Source organism: Peromyscus californicus, unplaced genomic scaffold (genome assembly GCF_007827085.1).
Source record: "Peromyscus californicus insignis strain IS unplaced genomic scaffold, ASM782708v3 Scaffold_1__1_contigs__length_55948999, whole genome shotgun sequence".
Classification (NCBI taxonomy): Eukaryota; Metazoa; Chordata; class Mammalia; order Rodentia; family Cricetidae; genus Peromyscus; species Peromyscus californicus.
Genome location: NW_026294492.1, coordinates 47,918,513 through 47,924,428, shown reverse-complemented (window position 1 = coordinate 47,924,428; position 5,916 = coordinate 47,918,513). Strand labels below are relative to the sequence as shown.

Genomic DNA, 5,916 nt, shown 5'->3' with positions numbered 1-5,916 from the left:
TGTCAGTTCAAATCTCTAACTCCTGTTCAAGGGGATCCAGCACCCTCTTATCTCTGCAGACACCAGACATACATATATATATACATGGGGTACAGAGATATATACATGGAGACAAAATACTCATAAAAGAAAGATAAGTCTTTATTTTTAAAAAAATTTCCCTAGAATCCCAGCACTTGGGTAATTGCTGGTACATCCTGATGTCTGTCTATACCCTTTAAAGTACTACAGTAACAGCCTACTTCTGACACAAAGTCCTTCCTCAGTTACAGTAACACCACAGTACTGTAGAAATGAACATCTGAGGCACACAAACACACTTGATGTGGTGACTGCTAGCCTGAGTGTCAGACATCCACACTTCACAGAAATTAGGTAAGGCTCTCCCATTCTAGGCAGTAGAGAGGCCCTTCTCGTCAAGTGCTATTTGTGGTCAATGATTTGTCTTAAGATAGAAGGCCCTATCTATCATTCTATTAGTAAGATGATCACTATACAATAAATGGATACAGCCCCCTCTTTACATTTTAAAAAGAATTCTTGGGGCTAGAGGCTCAGAGGTTAAGAGCACTGGCTGCTCTTCCAGGTCCTCAGTTCAATTCCCAGCAACCACATGGTGGCTCACAATCATCTATAATGAGATCTGGTGCCCTCTTCTGGCATGCAGACAGAACACTGTATGTGTAATAAATAATTAAATCTTTTTTAAAAAAAAAAGAATTTAATTTAGACTAATGCTCACTCAAGGTCTGTCACTTCTTTTTTCTAAACTTTCATGTTTATGAGTGTTTTACATGCACATATGTATGTGTACTATGTGTGTGCCTGGTGCCCATGGGTCCTGTGCAAGAGCAGCAAGCATTCTTAAGCATGGAGCCATCTCTTTAAGCCCCCCCCCCCCCCCCCCCCCCCCCCCCCCCCCCCCCCCCCGCAAAGTTCTGCCACTTCTATAGAAAGTCAACAATTCTTTTTAAATTTTATTTTAGGTGTATGAGTGTTTGAATTTCTATGTCTGTGCATTACTTTCAGAGAATCAAGTTCAGTTCCCGGTACCAACATCAGATAACTTACAACTGCCTTTAACTACATGGTCAACTTCACAGCCAGGGTATCTGACACCTTCTGGCCTCCAAGGGCACTGCACTCAGATACACTCATACCCATACAAAGATAATTTTTTAAAAAATCTTTAAAAAAAGAAAAACTAAAAATATTACTAAAAACATTGCTGCTCTGGAGAAAGCTTGTAAAATGGTACCTCTAGATCTGATGAATGAGTTGGGAGATTGTTTTTAAAACCCATGTTTTGGAGCTGGAGGGATGGCTCAGTGGTCAGGAGAACTGGCAGCTCTTCCAGAAACCCTGTATTTGATTCACAGCACCCACAAGGTGCTTCACAAATGTCTATAACTATAACTATAGTCCCAAGGGATCTGAACCCTCTTATGACCTCCTAGGGCACTGCATACTCATGGTGTAGACATACATGCAGGCAAAACACCCCTATACATAAATAATTGTGGGGGAGGGGGGCTGAAACTCTGTATAACAACTCAGGCTGTCCTGGAACTCCCTCTGCAGACAAGGATAGCCTTGAACTCAGAGATCTGCCTGCCTCTGCCTCCAGAGTGCTGGATTAAAAGGCATGCGTAAAAGAATGTGGGAATCAGCCGGGCGGTGGTGGCTCACGCCTTTAATCCCAGCACCCGGGAGGCAGAGGCAGGTGGATCTCTGTGAGTTCGAGGCCAGCCTGGACTGCCAAGTGAGTTCCAGGAAAGGCGCAAAGCTACACAGAGAAACCCTGAAACCCTGTCTTGAAAAACCAAAAAAAAAAGAATGTGCGAATCAGCCCAGCCAGGCAGTGGTAGAGCACACCTTTAATCCCAGCACTCAGGAGGCAGAGCCAGGTGGATCTCTGTGAGTTTGAGGCCAGCCTGGTCTACAGAGCAAGATCCAAGACAGGCACCAAAAACTAGAGAAACCCTGTCTCAAAAAAAAAGAAAAGAAAAGAATGTGGGAATTCTGAGAGTGCCAGCACACACCTTTAATCCAGTACTCAAGAGGCATATGATAGATGAGTTCAAAGCCAGCATGGTTTATATAAGTCCCAGAACAGCCAAGGTTACATAACAGAGACACTGTCTCAAAAAGAAAAAAGTTGAGGTTGGAGAAATGGTTCAGTATGGTGATATTTTATTTTGTATTAAAATGTTATTTGTATGTTAATAAATAAAGTTACTCGGGGGTCAGAGCTATTAGCAAGCCATAGGAAAGCCTGGCAGTGGTGGCGTACGCTTATAATCCCAGCACTTGGTAGGCAGAGCTAGGTAGATCTCTGTGTGTTCAGGGATACAGCCAGCATTGGAGACACATGCCTTTAATCTCAATACCAACCATAGAACACCTGGAGGTCTATACAGACAGGCAGTGATGAGGCGGTCATGTGGCTGGGTTTACAACCAATGAGAAGGCAGAACCGAAAGTCTATATAAAGACTTTAACACAGGAAGTAGCACTCTTTCGGAGAGGTAGGACCACCGCAGGAGGAAGGGTAAGGTTTTAGCTCTTAGCTTTCTTCTTTGCATTGGTTCTATGTTTCTTTTTTTTTTTTTAAACATTTTTTTTTTTAAAGATTTATTTATTATGTATACAGAAGAGGGCTGCCAGATCTCATTACAGATGGCTGTGAGCCACCATGTGGGTGCTGGGAATTGAACTCAGGACCTCTGGACCTCTCGAAGAGCAGTCGGTGCTCTTAACCTCTGAGCCATCTCTCCAGCCCGGTTCTGTGTTTCTTATTTAATAAGACGGTTGGTTACATCTACAGTTCAGTAGTTAAGAGCACTGGCTGTTCTTCCCGAAGATCTGAGTTCAATTCCCAGCATCCATGTCACAGCTCACATTGTTAACTCCAGTTCTAGAGGATCCATATACCTTCTTCTGGTCTCCACAGGCACCAGCCAGGCATACAGTGCACACACAGATATGAAGACAAAACCCTCATACACAGAAAATTTTTAAAAAATTAACCTTTTAGAAACAAACGTGGGGGAGGGGGCCTAGGGATGTAGCTCAGTGGATAGAAAACTTGCCTGGCAAACAAACACATAATCCCACTCCCCACACACAGGCGCAGGTGGAATAGGTAAATTTGAGGCCAGCCTAGGATACCAGATATCCCGTCTCAAAATCAAAACAAACACAAACACACATCCAAATATGGGAGAGTAGTTATCACCTGCAGACAAGAAGATGCACACATAGGGGCTGGAGAGATGGTTCAATGTTAAGAGCACTTGCTCTTACAGAGGACCTGGGCTCCATTACCAATACTGACATGGTGGCTCACAACAGGCTGTGATGACAATTCCAGAGGATCCAATGCCTCCTTCAGAGCTGTGAGGGCACCAGCCATGCACATGCACATACACACACACACACACACACACACACACACACACACACACACACTACATACATATATACATGAATATTTTTAAAAATTCAGGAACAATTTTCAAGCTCACAACTTACAAAGAGTACCTGTGCGAAGTGATCCACATGTGTTTAATCCATAGACTGAGAGAACATCATCAACAAAAAACAAACCTCCAGCCGGACGGTGGTGACGCACATCTTTAATCCCAGCACTCAGGAGGCAGAGACAGGAGGATCTCTCTGAGTTCGAAGCCAGTCTGGTCTACAGAGTGAGATCCAGGACAGGCACCAAAACTACACAGAGAAACCTTGTCTCGAGGAAAAAAAAAAGAAAAACAACAAAAACAAAAACCAAACCTCCAGCCGGGCGTGGTGGCGCACGCCTTTAATCCCAGCACTTGGGAGGCAGAGGCAGGCGGATCTCTGTGAGTTGGAGGCCAGCCTGGTCTCCAAAGCGAGTTCCAGGAAAGGCGCAAAGCTACACAGAGAAACCCTGTCTCAAAAAAACAAAACAAAAAAAAAACAAAAAACAAAACCTCCAAATTAGACTTATTTACTCTTTTTAGGCTAGAAACTTCTCTAAAACAAAAGCAAGTGGAATACAACTTGCTGAAAATCTTAATTACAAAATATGTTTCTGATAGAAGTCTCTATATAAAGTAATGGTGCTGGTGACTTTACTACCTGTGCTTAACATTTACAAAAGCGAAGCGACAGAGGCAGGAGGATGCCTATGGATTTAAGGTCATCCTGGTCTACAAAGGGTACTCTAGGCCAGCCAAGGTCACAGAGTAAGACCCCCCCCCATTTAAAAAAAGACAAAAGAAAAGGCAAATCTGTAGCGGTATTTGCTCACCCATGACCTTGGGCTATACGGCCCAAAGGAGGTGGTGCTTCCTGCTGTTGTACGTGACCTCTTATATGGGGTTGGAGAAGGGTTACATGCCCTTCTCCTTGCTCCTGCCTAGAGGTAGATTCACTCCCAGTCAGATCAGAGGATGATTTCTGCTGTCTACTCCATTCTGTATTTGTGAGTGTATTTCCTCAATTTATATCTTAATAAACTGCTACCCATTTAATAGACTCACGTGGATTGATTATAATACAAAGCAGTAATAAAGACAATCTATGTTAGGTGTTTTGTCTACATGCTTCTATACTATGCATGTCTTGTACCATCCGAGGCCAGAAGAGGGTGTCAGATCCCTTGGAACTGGACAGTTGTGGCTGGCCATGTGGCTCCTCTGGAAAATCATCTTTCCAGCTCTAATACAACAATCTTGAAAGAATAATAAAGTGTTTGCTTCAACAGCACATATACTAAAACTGGAACGATACAGAGAAGATTATCATGGCCCTTTGTGCAAGGATGACATGCAAATTTATGAAGTGTTCCATATTTTTTAAATGGAGAAAGGAGGAAAGAGAGAGAGGGCAGGCGGGTGGGCAGGGTCAGGTAGGGCAGACCAGTGATCCCAGCACTAGGAAGCTGGAGGTCAAGCCTCTGCTACTTTGGACCAAAAATGTAAGAAAAAAGAAAAACTATAGGCTGTATGATCCCTGCATTCATACTCATTGTAGAAAATGAAGCATTCCCAGTTCAGAAGAAGAGAAAACCAATACACAGCAATTCAAAGTGCCTAATACATAGTTAACCTTTTGGGTAACTCAACTCTGTTGATTAAGAGCAAAGCTGCTACAGAATATTTTTTCATATTAATACTTTCTGAAAGATCTTAGCCCAACTTTAAAGTATTGATTAAATCTCTAGCAAAGATACTTTTGTCTTCAGGGATAGGGAGATGATAAAAAATCCTAGGCAGAAAAGTGCTGAAGAGTCAAAATTAGGAGGTGACCCCCTACAGAACATCTTTATGTTCAGAGGAAAAAAGCAGCACTAAAAAGGACAAATCTTTCTGTGGGACCCTGTGATTAAAACATACAACTAGCATTACAATAGAATGAAAAAAGCTAGTGAAAAGGCCATCTAGTATATAACACCTATTTTTATATTTCCAAGGCAAGCCATAGTAGTACTTAGAATCAAAATTGTACACATACCTTAGATGTAACCTTTAACTGTAGTGTGAACAGATAGTTGTTTTCCCATCATTATAGGCCAGTCTCACCTACTCCCAAACTACTACCTGCCTGAATGTTTCCAGTTTTCAAAGTATGTTCATTAAAGTGAAGAAAGGGATCAATAAGTATCTGATGGCTAATTATTACACTTCCTGTTACAACAGCCGTCATTGTGAAAGACACAGGACAAAGACCCTGACCAACATACAGCAAGGCCAGGCACAGTGGCATGTGTCTCACTACTCAGAAGGCTGAAGGAGATCAATTTAAGGCCAATCTTGGCAACATAACAAAACTGTCCCTTAAACTAAATCTATCAAAAACTCCGAGCACAACTGAGACCACATTAGTAAGACATGCACAGACTCAATGACCTTTGAATACTGTCATTCTGGC

The 5,916-nt window shown here is 42.5% G+C and overlaps 1 non-coding gene across 1 annotated transcript; it reads left to right on the top strand.

Moving 5' to 3' along the window:
* The first annotated feature begins 4,734 nt into the window (after positions 1 to 4,734).
* On the top strand, positions 4,735 to 4,842 carry LOC128116123 (U6 spliceosomal RNA). Its single transcript, XR_008220383.1, has one exon. It is a non-coding gene; the product is annotated as a U6 spliceosomal RNA (small nuclear RNA).
* Positions 4,843 to 5,916: the final 1,074 nt, after the last annotated feature.